At 39.0% G+C, this 15,956-nt stretch overlaps 1 long non-coding RNA gene across 1 annotated transcript; it reads right to left on the reverse strand.

Annotated features, from left to right (window-relative positions):
- Nucleotides 1–9,648: 9,648 nt before the first annotated feature.
- LOC131698749 (uncharacterized) lies at nt 9,649–10,526 on the reverse strand. The gene is made up of 2 exons (XR_009307760.1): nt 10,477–10,526; nt 9,649–9,884 (listed from the first exon to the last, which is right to left on the reverse strand). It is a non-coding gene; the product is annotated as an uncharacterized LOC131698749 (long non-coding RNA).
- Between the last annotated feature and the right edge of the window lie 5,430 nt (nt 10,527–15,956).

Genomic DNA, 15,956 nt, shown 5'->3' on the forward strand with positions numbered 1-15,956 from the left:
GACTCATCTGTCCAAAGGACAGACATTCTCCCAGAAGGATTGTGGCTTGTCAATATGCATTTTAGCAAATTCCAGTCTGGCTTTATGTTTTTTTTTCATAAGTGGAGTCCTCCGGGTCTTCTTCCATGGAGCCCACTTTTGCTCAAAAAGTGACGGATGGTGCAATCAGAAACGGACGTACCTTCACCTTGGAGTTCAGCTTGTATCTCTTTGGCAGTTATTCTTGGTTCTTTTTCTACCATTCGCACTATCCTTCTGTTCAATCTGGGGTCGATTTTCCTCTTGCGGCCGCACCCAGGGAGGTTGGCTACAGTTCCATGGACCTTAAACTTCTTAATATTTGCAACTGTTGTCACAGGAACATCAAGCTGCTTGGAGATGGTCTTGTAGCCTTTGCCTTTACCATGCTTGTCTATTATTTTCTTTCTGATCTCCTCAGACAACTCTCTCCTTTGCTTTCTCTGGTCCATGTTCAGTGTGGTGCACACAATGATACCAAACAGCACAGTGACTACACACATTATAATTATATATACAGTGCCTTGCGAAAGTATTCGGCCCCCTTGAACTTTGCGACCTTTTGCCACATTTCAGGCTTCAAACATAAAGATATGAAACTGTAATTTTTTGTGAAGAATCAACAACAAGTGGGACACAATCATGAAGTGGAACGAAATTTATTGGATATTTCAAACTTTAACAAATAAAAAACTGAAAAATTGGGCGTGCAAAATTATTCAGCCCCTTTACTTTCAGTGCAGCAAACTCTCTCCAGAAGTTCAGTGAGGATCTCTGAATGATCCAATGTTGACCTAAATGACTAATGATGATAAATAGAATCCACCTGTGTGTAATCAAGTCTCTGTATAAATGCACCTGCACTGTGATACTCAGAGGTCCGTTTAAAGCGCAGAGAGCATCATGGAGAACAAGGAACACACCAGACAGGTCCGAGATACTGTTGTGGAGAAGTTTAAAGCCGGATTTGGATACAAAAAGATTTCCCAAGCTTTAAACATCCCAAGGAGCACTGTGCAAGCGATAATATTGAAATGGAAGGAGTATCAGACCACTGCAAATCTACCAAGACCTGGCCGTCCCTCTAAACTTTCAGCTCATACAAGGAGAAGACTGATCAGAGATGCAGCCAAGAGGCCCATGATCACTCTGGATGAACTGCAGAGATCTACAGCGGAGGTGGGAGACTCTGTCCATAGGACAACAATCAGTCGTATACTGCACAAATCTGGCCTTTATGGAAGAGTGGCAAGAAGAAAGCCATTTCTTAAAGATATCCATAAAAAGTGTCATTTACAGTTTGCCACAAGCCACCTGGGAGACACACCAAACATGTGGAAGAAGGTGCTCTGGTCAGATGAAACCAAAATCGAACTTTTTGGCAACAATGCAAAACGTTATGTTTGGCGTAAAAGCAACACAGCTCATCACCCTGAACACACCATCCCCACTGTCAAACATGGTGGTGGCAGCATCATGGTTTGGGCCTGCTTTTCTTCAGCAGGGACAGGGAAGATGGTTAAAATTGATGGGAAGATGGATGGAGCCAAATACAGGACCATTCTGGAAGAAAACCTGATGGAGTCTGCAAAAGACCTGAGACTGGGACGGAGATTTGTCTTCCAACAAGACAATGATCCAAAACATAAAGCAAAATCTACAATGGAATGGTTCACAAATAAACATATCCAGGTGTTAGAATGGCCAAGTCAAAGTCCAGACCTGAATCCAAATCGAGAATCTGTGGAAAGAACTGAAAACTGCTGTTCACAAATGCTCTCCATCCAACCTCACTGAGCTCGAGCTGTTTTGCAAGGAGGAATGGGCAAAAATTTCAGTCTCTCGATGTGCAAAACTGATAGAGACATACCCCAAGCGACTTACAGCTGTAATCGCAGCAAAAGGTGGCGCTACAAAGTATTAACTTAAGGGGGCTGAATAATTTTGCACGCCCAATTTTTCAGTTTTTTATTTGTTAAAAAAGTTTGAAATATCTAATAAATTTCGTTCCACTTCATGATTGTGTCCCACTTGTTGTTGATTCTTCACAAAAAATTACAGTTTCATATCTTTATGTTTGAAGCCTGAAATGTGGCAAAAGGTCGCAAAGTTCAAGGGGGCCGAATACTTTCGCAAGGCACTGTAAAATATATATATATATATATATATATATATATATATATATATATATATATATACACACACACACACACACACATTACAAATCAAAACAAGAAAATGTAAATAAATACCTGAACAGACATCGGTTTACAACATACATAATTATAAAACTGAAACGATAGCAATACATTTTTTACTTTGCAAAAGAAATCGGTGTATTGTCAAATGTGCAAAAAGCAACTGAACAATGTAGATAAATAAACTTTGTATAGAACAGCAGCATCACAAGTTATAAAAAAAGTCTAATTTATTTCTTTTTTTTGACAAAAGGGTATTTCTTTACCTTGAGTCTAAGGCTGTTCACAATCAACACAGATAATGCGCTTCTCCACATGTGCAGTGCACTTTCCACATGCCGCCTTTCTGCACAGGGCACAGCTGTCTGAAGTTTTATTTTATTGCACTTGCCAACCTGGCATTGGCATATCTTATGGCTCTTAGCGGGGTTACCAGCTTCAGCTGTGGGTACACGCTTGGCAGTCTCCCTCTGTTCCAAAAGCTTTTTGCGAAGTTCCTGTGCCAACTGTAAAATATATTCTCTCCTTGGTAAATTCTTCTAAGTACCCAGGAGTTGATGGCTGCCAAGTCCAATGCATTGTAAAACACCTGAACAGATGACCGGCGAGAGACAGCTTTCACGGAATACTTCCGTGTATATCTGATCCAAAACATCAACCCCATATTTTGTTGTGTTGTAAAACTCCACAGTCTCTGCCATTTTTTTTGTTTTCACTAGTCCCGATGCTAACTGACTGACCAAAAAAGCAATTTAAAAAGGTTGATTGAAAAACAATACTGTCAGTCATTCAATCAGAGAGTAGAGACTAATCTAATTACAGCTAAACTCATTGCGGACTGGTAAATAAAAATAAAGTAGAATACCGTTCTGTATAATCAAAATACAATTGTTTTCTGTGTGGCCATCAATGTGACTGCTCCCGGGCATTTTAGGTATAATGTAATATATCTCCTTTATTTCTGCACTCCCACGTTTCATGCTTTGTGAGAATATTTAATACATGCAGACAGAAAGGTACATGAACGCACAGCCCCATATGTGTTACTCTAGTGGAGAAAATGTAATTTTAAAACCAAAGAAAACACCAAAATGACTTCTGCGAGGCTTCTAGTGTTAAACCATAGCCAGCTTCCTAATTCTCTACAAGTATTTTCATAAAGCTTTTTTAGCCAAAGCAGCAGCTCGGTTAGCATTGGACAATACACTGATTGACTGGTCTCAACCTGATCATGATCTCTTTAATAGATTCTTCAGTGGTCTCCGTGCTAACGCTTGCAGAGTTTGTGCTTCCACCACCCATTCTACCTCTCCGTGTCCAAAGGCAGTCTCCTCTTCAGTTTCCTCATCAGCCTCAAATTATCCCCCCCCCCCACCCCACTCTCGACAACACTTCTTTTTTTAGGAATCGTACGTCTGCAGTTTCTCCCATTCATTCTTCAGCTGTACCTTCTTTTTCAGCAAAGATTCACATGGATTCTCATTCATTAGATATAATTTCTGCAGGGCTTTAATGGAATGCAAGTCTAGCTGAATTTTCCTCAATCATTCACGGCCAAACAAAGCTGCTGACCCCCTCCCCTCCCCCAGTTCAATTGCATACAAATCCAACAGGTACTTTGCATTGTCGAATGTCACATTTACAGGAATCCTGCCTACTGGGGATATCTTTTCTCCTGTATGTTTTCAGCAATACTGGAGTCTGCTGTAATTTTAAATTTGGGAAACGTTCCATGTACTTTGTGAGAAATGACCGATAAGGCAGACCCAGTGTCTAACTCCATTTTAAGTGTCACTCCCTCAACTTGTGGTGTAACCCACATTATTTTGCAATCTGCTTCTTTTAAACTAAATAGTTAAATGCAAGCTAAGCCCTCCTCAGCTGAATCTGTATCTGTGACGTGGTGGAACGAAAACAGCAAGTTTGTGTGTTGCGTATTCCACTGTTGCAACTCCGTTGCATCTTTTGCAGCGGTCTCCATCGACACGGCTATTTCAATGGCGTGGTTTACGGTTAGATCTCTTTCAGTCTGTTCTGTAACACTTCAACAATCTGTGTGTTTTATCAGCCGGCTTCACAGGCGCTGTTACGCTACACAGCAAGTTGTAGGTTTTTGACCCATAACACTCAGTAATACAGCTACCTTCTTTTTGCCACCCATTTCATTAACTTTACAATATTGTTCCAGCATTTCCACACATGAAGCCCAATCTTCAAAGCTGCTATCAAAACGTCAATGTTTCTCACACAGGTAGACATATTTACTTTTGTTTACTCACATGCAGTCTTTTTGTTGTTTGTGTGGCACGTTGCTGCTCTCTGGTCAGTCCGTTATTTCTAAATATTTGTTTTTTTTTGTCAGATTTCACTGCAGGGTATCCGACTCGTCGCCAAGTTGTTGTGTATTAACTTGTCTTGCACAACTATAACCTAAGAACGACACACATACATGCCAGTAACCAACTATAGTCTTTATGCATAACTGTGTAGTTAACATTAACAAGGCACAATATAGTATCAATGCGCCACCAACTACACATGTGAACTTGGGAGCCTTACGCCTGAAAGTAGTGCCTAGAACTAATGGCACAGGGTACATACATTACAATCTACAAAGAAATTAACGCATTAAATCGCAGAAGTGAACTGCGATTAATTGACAGCCCTTGTTATACTGAAAAAATGAATGGGGGGGGGGGGGGCACTTTAGAGAGCATGGGCTCTTATTAATCTTTCACCAGTAAAACTGGGCGCTCATAAATATGGCGGACAGTCGAGACTGGCCACAATATCGAGCATTAATCTTCACAGTACCTGAACCATTGGGGTGGAATGGAAAATATTTTTCAATTACATGGTTTGCTCTGCGAGTTACAAATAGAATAGTTATTATGCTACAGCAGAAATATTGCAAGAGGAAAAACAGCTTTGTGGAATGCAATTTTGAATCTGTAAATAAACCCAAAATATATTGCCTCTGGTTCTGTCACAAGCTGCAGTTTAAATGGAGGCTTTGACTCAAATCAGAGCTGACATTGTCATTCCTTAATACTGTAATGGCAGTTTTACTTGCAACAGAAACTACTTGCTTTAGAAACTAGTGAACGTAACTTATTTAGTTGACAAAACACCAGAACTGAAGTCTTTCTCGTTAGGTCTTTGTGAACTTGTGGGTTGCAGTGGGTAGGTGAAAGGGTGATGCAATTGCTCCAGACAACAACAAACACAAAGTTCACAGCTCAAGTCCTTTTATTTTCCTTTTGGTCTCCTTGACCATTTAAATAATAATGCTGGCTCTACCCAACTATGGGTATTGCCAGTGTCAAAAACAAGGGGTTGCAGTCCCGAAATAATAACAAACAGACATCTCCAGACAGAGCGTGCTCTCAGTGCTGGAAACAGTGGTGCTGGTGTGTGTTCAGGTGCAGTGCAGTCCGGGTGTATCGCTGGCGTAAAGCAGCAGCTCCCAGATCTGTATTTAGCCGTCTGGTGAAGATAAACACACACAGTTAAGCAAACGCAACAATTGCTACCCGTACATGTTCCGTGTCTGTTTTGGCCACCGTCACGTTTTGTGAAGCGTTTCTGTTTTGTTCAACCTTTATTTATTATTAAATGTGCGCACCAGTGCTTCCCCCGTAGTACTTTCCTGTTGTGTCAATCTCTTCCTGGTCTGATGTCGCCCACAAACCATCCGGGTCACACATTCTTTTAGAGAAAGAATATAATTCAAAATGCAAATTACTCAATAAATATTATACTATGGGAGGGAATATTTAAATATATCAGAGAGCATTCCAATTTTGCCTTTTGTGACTGGGTTTATATAGTTTTTTTTTTTTTTTTTTTTTAGCAGAGTGTAAAAAAAAACATTTGAAGGGTCTGAGAGACACACTCAGGAAAAGAAAGGTTATCCAAAACGCATTCTGGATATATCAAATGCTGTAAACAGAAAACATGAAGGCCTTTTTATTTTTGGAAAGTTCTGCGATATTAACTCGTGAGATCTTGACCACAAATGTTTTGTGAACATATGGTATGGCTTAAATAAAAATATCAGGCAAGCAGTGGGTCTTTTAAACACGTGGGTCTTTTCTGGTTGAAATACATTCATATTTTAGTCATGTTAACATCATTTTCGCATGCAGACCTATTTAGCAAGTTTGTCAAGCACTATAGCCATTGGTCTAATTCACCGCCATAAAAAACAGAGCAATCTTTTTTTTTTTTTTAGCAATCTGCTGTTCATTGCAGTTTCAGAGAACAATGTGCAAACTATCTGGGCTCCCCTGGGGTACTAGTTAGGTGTTATAATAAGGCTTTAATGAGCTTTTGTTGTTTTAATTGCAGACACTGCTTGTGACTGCTTTTCATTTGAATGTATTTGGATACATTTCTAAAAGTACAACAAATGGACCAATGCAGACCAGTGCATAGAATCTTTATACAAACAGGACAAACAATAGAGCTTAGTGGCTTATGATATGTTCCATCTGCACAATGAAAAAACAAATCAGTGAAACATGATATCTTCTTGTTCTAATATCATAATAAATGATAACTGGGGCTGCTGCCGGTTCCATCTACAGCATGTATTCCAATCTACAACCAGACATTATACAAAGGTCAATATTGCCTTAATGTATCAAGTTTTACATAATGTACGTTTGTTACAAGTGTTCAGTGGCTACCACTAATCAAGTTGCGAGTGTATTTCTACCCTCTCAACTCTATTAGATGTAGCCAAACACATAAATGTATAATAAGTTATTCAATCTAAATAAAAAAATAAAGAAAATCTGATCTTAACATATTTAATCTGTTTATGTAGATTCTGTTGTGGTTTAAACATTTTTAATTCTTTGCCATTGATATCCTGAGTGTTAGATCTACGTGTTTCTGCATTCCTTTAGCTTTCAAGATGTTCAGGTTTTCGAATAGTTAAGCTTTGGTTGAATACGTTTTGATAGTAAACATCCCCTACTTTGGTCACTCATTTTTCAATTGATCTTACTTATATTCAACTGTTCTCTAGGCTAGTTTTAACTAAAGAGCATCCATCACAGGTTCTCATGATCTATCAGCTGTATCCACATCCCACATGGCCAGCTGAATCTCTTTAGTACTTGAATCATTTAGAAGGAGAACACATTATCGAACACTTAAAGAAAACATCCTTTATTGCATGAAACCAGAGCAAATTAAGAAGAGACCTGAATTGCAAATCAATTAAGGATTTGTATTCTTTCAAACAATGATTCCAAAATTCAAATATGCTAGTGTTTGGAATGCATCCATAATATAATTACAAAGCATTGCTGTCATCTTTTTTGTCATATAGTTGTTATAGAAAGTGTCCAAACATTCTGCTTGGTAGATCACTGGTTTAGTTTTTAGGTGTTGCCTCTGCTTTCTAAATATATATGATAATATTCCATTGTACGGTTTTTATAAATCAGGGATACCTACTGTACTGCATGTGAGAAAGTGTTACGACTGACAGATCGAAGGATTCTTGGTGTTAGATCTCCTTCCCGACCTGTGAGGGCACTGTGTAAAGGGAACAGAGTACCCTGGACTGGATGGCCCAACAGTTCATTCCCGGGGTTAGGCAGAAGTCGGCCATTTAGAATGGGGATGGAGCTACGGTACACTAAATCATTGACCCAGAAGGTTAACGGTGTGGAATCTGCGGATTGGAAGAGCGGTTGCACTTGTTAACCAAGGGGTCAGGGTTGACGGTATATGAAGGGGACGTAGTGATGTGGTCTGTTCCTTGCTATGGTTACGCTGAAATCGGAAGGACCCATATTGTTGTTATAGAGAACTGTGAGTTTAGTTTGTTTTGTCTGTGTGTCTAAAAACTCTTATTGTTTATTGTTCACCAGACAAGACAGCTAACACGATCCGGAGCTGTCGCCCACAGACAACACTGCACTACTTGTTCACCATTGTTGCACGTAATAAAGTGTACTTCACCACAAGCACTACAGCACTCACTTTGGACTTGTGACCGTGTTTGTGTCTAATTGTGCTTGGTACTGTGCTTATTATTTGAAGGACTCCAACCCTTTATTATTACTGTGCAATACACATAGCTGTGTATTGCAAGGTCTTTATTATTTGCTACCTGCTCATCAGACCCTTGGATTTTAAAATAAAACAAACCATTTCACCCATACTTCGTTGTCTGTTTGTTTAATTGAATTACTGCACCTGCACTTCACCTGCTCACTAATTACCACTTTGCCACACACTCCCATAAACCTACAGTAAAATGGTACTCTGACAGGAAAGAATATTATTGATCTAGGGCTCTGGATGTTCATGCTCCAGATTGCTCAAGTTTAAGTCTTTTGATTAATCATTATTTTAGGCATTATTTTATTTATTTGCTGTTACTTCAAAGTGAAACCCCTAATGATTCAGACGTTTATACTGTGTTTCTCTTAATATCTCTGCATTTATTGATACATCTGTTCTGATGGCTTAAATACAGTTTAAAGTGTTACAGGCCACCATGTAACAAAACACATGACGTTACCTTTGCTCGGTCCCATATTGTGTGTATCAGTTCTATTTTAAAACTTCTAGGTGACTCGTCTAAAATTTCTAATCACGCATCATGGTTCATACATCAACTGGGAAATACATTTCTCAACATTTACTTGGCATTGTTGCAGGAGGGAGCATGAACTGGCGAATGTTCTCAATGCGGAGGGCTCAAGGTTGTGTCTATTAATATATTTTAGCTTTAACCCCATTTATCCCAATTCAGATTCATGGTCTAATGGAATCTGTTTGAAACTCAGCTGTACCTCTTCTCAATGTGTATAGTGGGCACTGATACCAACCATTAGAAAGGATTTCACAACCAATCAATATTGATTTGATCCACTTTTAGTAACATACAAGCAGTAGCTATCCCAACCATGCAACCATGGTGGAACAAATAAATTTATTAAAACATTTAAGCAAACTAAATTCAATTAGTAACCAGCTATACAGAGCACACACTATTTTCATTCCAAGCCAAAGAATATTCACATACGTCATTTAAATTTATGTTCATATTTTCTAAAGTGAACACTATACAAAATATGTCATGTAACCTAGGGTGATCTTTTCATGTTCATTTTTAAAGGAACACAAGTTGTTTTTCTAGATACAGCCAACTTATGGGTAATAAGAGACCTGTATTGTTATTCTTCCAATACTGAAAGCAACTTTTCCGGGGCAATAAAATGCAATTCTTCAATTAATGCAAATTGTCAATCACATTGTAGCACCTATGGGTCTAAGGCTACGCCACCCCTCAGTTTATACCAGAAGCAAAATGAGAGCTCCAAAAAAGGCTATTCATCAATTACCATAAATACTTCAAATTCCCCACTCAAGTTGTTTTCAAAATGAACGACAGAATACACCAAGAAAAGTTTACAAAGTTTATTTGGTCTCAGGTGGCAAAGTCATCTGGACCAGCAAGTGATAAAAAGAGAAATGACTTACAATTCAGTATAAATACTACATTCAATATTCAGATCAGTAAAATCAACTAAAACAAATAATAGTAAGTCAATAGACACATGTTATCTTCAATTGCATTGTAGATCAAGTAAAAGCATTAAGGACCAGGTCTTAAGTCTCCACTTCCAGTAGCCACAGGCACTGGACCAAAAAAAAAAAAAAAATGATAAGAAAAAAGACTGTACACGTAACAATAAGAAATCAAATACGTGAAAAGTGCAGTAACCCAAGTACACAACCAATCACGTTTACAGCAAATAAAGTGATTAAGAAGAAATAAATAGTGGTAAAACCACTGCAACAACAACAACAACAACAACTGATATGTCACTCAACCCTGGAGGATTGCTGTTGTGCTACCCCGTCAAAGAACACCTTTAATACAGTACGTTATCCTTGTGAAATAGTCTAAACAAGTAAACAATACTAGAGTTACTTTCTTTTTCCACAAACACACGTATATTTTGGGAAATGTTATTTAAAAAAACCTAAAAGAACAGCGACTGACACACGCACCGCTTCCTCGCTCTAAAAAATAAACAAACCTCAGGTCATTCGTTTATTCAGAAGAGCGGATAGAACTTTAAAAAAATACAAATTACCGCTCTAAAAGAAGTGTTCGTTGTTGTTTGGCCAATACACCGTCACAGTTCTTCCCATAAATAAACTGTACTCATAATTTTGGTTTCTAAACGAGAAACAATAACACAAAAGAACGAAGCAGCCAGCCTACCTTTAAAACAGCGTGGACCACAGCTACAGATATGCCTCGTCAGGTCCAGGGGAAAGCTGTATGGCAGGTGCCGGTTGTTAAACTACTTTTATGCGCCAGATAAGTATCAGTTAGCAGCATTAATTAGTCCCACCTGCTACAACATAAGATGTGCCCAAAACCTTTCCACCAGTGCTTCCAACCTGTGGTCCGTGACAAAACTCCAGGTGCTCCGCAAATAACTCCCCAAATTCGGTTACACAGTTCTAGCAGCACAACAAACAGCTTGTGATTGTGTAAACACGATCATACTTAAGTGTCAAAAATACGTCACTACAACGTTGTACCCGACGTTGTGAGAACGTGAATAGAATGTTCTGACAACATAACCACAACGTTGTATTTATGTACTTACAACGTTGTGAAATTACTTTGTGAAAACGTGAGTAGAATGTTCTGACAACTTATCTACAACTTCGTATTTACAACATTGTAAACATTAAACACATATGTAAAAATGTAAAAACAATGTAAAAACAACTGTATTTAATCAAAATTGTTACAGCATTGTAAAATTAAGAAACTACGTTTTGCCTCTGAATTGAAACGGCAAAAAATGTATAATTCAGATTGACGTCAAAACCTCTCCCAATAAGCCTGAACTCAAAAAGAGTTAATAATTAAAATATAAACTTTACCATTAAGAAATCAAAATAAGGAATTAATTCAAACATTGAAAAAAAACCTCTTGCTTCAACTTAAACTTGTAAATAGCACATGGAATCAAGCCTGGTAATTGACATCAGTGTTGACATATTTTGTACTACCCATTTGACATAAGGTTAACTCACTTGGTGTTTGAAACAGCTTTATTAATTGTTGAGACATTTACAGACTGAAGAATAGAGAGAGCGTTCTATTAATTTAAAAAAAAAAAGTGGCAAAAAATGACATACAAGGTTTTGTCATGACGCACAGTGAGCCACTGTCACATTTTTATTTTAAATTAAAAATAAAAGATAACAACATCAATATTAATTATATTTAGGGCCCTGCGTTTTTCGTGACTTGTTTTTTTAAGCTGTATTTCGGCACCGCAATTGCATTACCTTAATCATCTAAATTAGTGATTCTATTGTACACTCATTGGCACATTTATTAACAGAGCGGTGTACAAGTGCCTACGTAACCATCCATCCATTATCATAACCGCTTATTCCTTAAGAGGGTCGTGGTGAGCTGGAGCCTAAACCGGCAGACACGGTGCAAGGCAGGACACCAAGGCAGGACACCCTGGACAGGACACCAGTCCATCGCAGGGCACCACACACACACACACTCACACACACAGAGGGCAAATTAGAGTGACCAATCAACCTGAACAGCATGCAGAGCTAACCAACACGCCACTGTGCCGCCCAACTACTTAACCAAATAAACATAAATTTACTTTATTTAATCATGCACCCAACAAACACATTCTAACATAATTGTGGTCACTGTTTTTTTTATACTTTCAATTTAATCTTCTTAATATTACCGTATTATGATAAACATTATCAATATTAATTTAGCTACTTTTGTGACTATTTACCTGATCTTCGTAGCAGGAACCTCCTGGTTTGTTGGGTGTGTGCTTCAGAAATTCCGCAATCTCCACTTCTACATCAGCCTCCTTTGTATGTTTTATGGTCATTGTACATGACCCTGTGAGACAAAATCAAAATCTGCTGTGATATGTCTTAATTTTGCCTTGTTAATGGTCATACCACCTATAAAAAAGAAGTAAACAGAAAATAAAATATACTTGGGGTCAAAATAATATGGTTTACCATACTATTTTAACCCCAGGTATAATTTAAGTACACTTTTTTTATAACAGACAATAAATTAATCAAAATAAAACAGGTCATTATAGCACAAACCCATGTCCAGCTTAATTCATGCCACTACGAGTTTCCTGCCCCAGTGATTTGATTCCTTGTTCTTGCCTACTACTGTTTTCACCACCTTTCCCTCTCCTACCTCAAATCTTTTGTGTCACCTTACAGTCCCCTTTACCCTATCTGCACTTTTACCCTCTCTGCTCTTTTTGTTGGCCTTACTGCTGGTCATGCCTTTTCATCACTCTCCATTTGCTCATGCTTATTTCTTATTTTCGCATCTGATGGAAACAGTTGCCAGAGCATCTCAAGACTGCTCCATCTTACACTACCTTCTGTCATTCCTTAGTACTAACTTATGGATATATGTAATATAATTTATACAGCTGGGTTTTTACTGGAGCAATCTAGGTAAAGTACCTTGCTCAAGGGTACAGCAGCAGTGTCCCCTACCAGGGATTGAACCCACGACCCTCCGGTCAAGAGGCCAGAGCCCTAACCAGTACATTACAGTGGACTTACGCTGCACCCTTTTTTCAGGCAAACCCTTTACTTCGTACTTCACCATTTAACACTAGAACCGCCGCGGTTATACTCATACCCAAAACCGCCGCCGGCAGTCAATATGATGGTTGCATTTTAAACAACATCAATATTAAAATGAGACAAACTATCAGATACAACTCAAAAGTTTTATTCAAGCACATCATATCAAACATCATATCGAATTTTAAACATGCCTAATTCTATCTAGCTAATGTTAAAAATATTACAGTAATATTGCTTGTTATTTCCCCCCTTCCTTGAGTCTTTTGACTTTTGCCTTAATGTCAACTCCACACCTCCGTGATCGGAAGAATCCAGGAGTTTCAAAATTCTGTTGTGAAAAAATGCGTGGCAAGTGGTCCGTGGGAAAAATCCAAACACCAAGGTGATCCCTACATTGAAAAATGTTGGGTAGTGGGTGTAGCCGAGTCTGGGGCTTCAGTAAGGGGAGTTTGGTACGGGAGCGAGGCGGAGTGGGGCGGGGAGGGGTGAGGCGGAGTGGGGTGGGGAGGGGTGAGGCGGGGCGGGGCAACAAACTCCTCTAACTGAAACCCCAGACTCAGTTACACAGTTCCCTTATATGTACCACGACCCGTCCTGTTAATCCGCTGCAGCCAATCACTCCTCGATATAACTGCTGCTGAAATCTCGGTCTTAACTGGAATGAAACTCAGTACACCTATGTAGCCTACCTCCCCAAGATGGCCGCAGCAACCGGGCTCTATACCTACTGTATGTGCCATCTTGTTGAGGTTACATCCGTCAGCCAGCCTAGTGCCTTCGTCTGTCGGGAGGCCAGTTTTTCCACCCTCCATCCTCCTGCTCCCTGTTACACACTGCTTTACACCATTAACAGTGCAGCTTGTGCTGAAGAAAATGAAATATTATTTCACAAGGTTCCAATGTGGGTCCTGTGAGAAATATGAATTAAAAATGTTTGTTCTGGATAACTTAACTGTAACGTACAGACGTGCTCAAATTTGTTGGTACCCCTCCACAAAAAACGAAGAATGCACAATTTTCTCTGAAATAACTTGAAACTGACAAAAGTAATTGGCATCCACCATTGTTTATTCCATATTTAATAGAAATCAGACTTTGCTTTTGATTTTTTATTCAACATAATATTGTAAATAAGAAAACAAATGAAAATGGCATGGACAAAAATGATGGGACCGCTAACCTAATATTTTGTTGCACAACCTTTAGAGGCAATCACTGCAATCAAATGTTTTCTGTAGCTCTCAATGAGACTTCTGCACCTGTTAACAGGTAGTTTGACCCACTCTTCCTGAGCAAACTGCTCCAGCTGTCTCAGGTTTGATGGGTGCCTTCTCCAGACTGCAAGTTTCAGCTCTTTCCATAGATGTTCGATAGGATTCAGATCAGGAATCATAGAAGGCCACTTCAGAATAGTCCAATGTTTTGTTCTTATCCATTCTTGGGTGCTTTTAGCTGTGTGTTTTGGGTCATTATCCTGTTGGAGGACCCATGACCTGCGACTGAGACAGAGCTTTCTGACACTGGGCAGTACGTTTCACTCCAGAATGCCTTGATAGTCTTGAGATTTCATTGTGCCCTGCACAGATTCAAGGCACCCTGTGCCAGGCGCAGCAAAGCAGCCCCAAAACATAACCGAGCCTCCTCCATGTTTCACTGTAGGTATGGTGTTCTTTTCTTTGAAAGCTTCATTTTTTCGTCTGTGAACATAGAGCTGATGTGACTTGCCAAAAAGCTCCAGTTTTGACTCATCTGTCCAAAGGACATTCTCCCAGAAGGATTGTGGCTTGTCAATATGCATTTTAGCAAATTCCAGTCTGGCTTTTTTATGTTTTTCTGTCAAAAGTGGAGTCTTCCTGGGTCTTCTTCCATGGAGCCCACTTTCGCTCAAAAAGCACGGATGGTGCGATCAGAAACTGACGTACCTTCACCTTGGAGTTCAGCTTGTATCTCTTTGGCAGTTATCCTTGGTTCTTTTTCTACCATTCGCACTATCCTTCTGTTCACTCTGGGGTCGATTTTCCTCTTGCGGACGCGCCCAGGGAGGTTGGCTACAGTTCCATGGACCTTAAACTTCTTAATAATATTTGCAACTGTTGTCACAGGAACATCAAGCTGCTTGAAGATGGTCTTGTAGCCTTTACCTTTACCATGCTTGTCTATTATTTTCTTTCTGATCTCCTCAGACAACTCTCTCCTTTGCTTTCTCTGGTCCATGTTCAGTGTGGTGCACACAATGATACCAAACAGCACAGTGACTACTTTTCTCCATTTAAATAGGCTGAATGACTGATTACAAGATTGGAGACATGTGTGATACTAATTAAAGAAACTAATTAGTTTGAAATATCACTATAATCCAATTATTTATTATCTTTTCTAAGGGGTACCAACAAATGTGTCCAGGCCATTTTAGAATATATTTGTAGAATAAGCAATAATTCATCTCTTTTCACAGCTTCTTTGCTTTATTCTATGACATACTAAAGGCATGCAAGTATACATGATAAAATAGCTTTTAATTTAATCACTTTTCAGGAGGAATGAAGCATTATTTCAATGAGCTGTAAGGGTACCAACAAATTTGAGCACGTCTGTATGCGTGTACCACTAACTTTGCATGTATACATTTTAAAAGTTGCTCAAACTTAATAGCATGTTGGTGTTACTGTAAGTTACTGGTGCTAGAATTCATCGCACTCTATAAGTTGATTGACATATTTGCAGGAAAACAAAACAGGTACATACTGTACAGTACCACTTACAATATGGTATGATAACCAAATGTGTAGAAATTAAGTGGAGATAGACTTAGGATAGAGAGTGGGAGACACTTCTTTACACAAATGGTATGGAATGGGTTACCAAGTTATGTTATTGATGCTGAATCACTAGGATACTTTAAAACAAAACTTGACAATTTTGAGATCAATCAGTTTCTAGGAAATGGATGAGCATAGAGGGGCTGAATGGCCTTCTCTCATTTGTAAATTGTTCTCATGTTTTTAAGTTATGTGACAGAAATGAATATGCAGTGCTGTCTGTGGCGACATTTGGGAAGTGGTCTCATTT

The sequence above is a fragment of the Acipenser ruthenus genome, chromosome 19, assembly GCF_902713425.1.
Source record: "Acipenser ruthenus chromosome 19, fAciRut3.2 maternal haplotype, whole genome shotgun sequence".
Taxonomy (NCBI): domain Eukaryota; kingdom Metazoa; phylum Chordata; class Actinopteri; order Acipenseriformes; family Acipenseridae; genus Acipenser; species Acipenser ruthenus.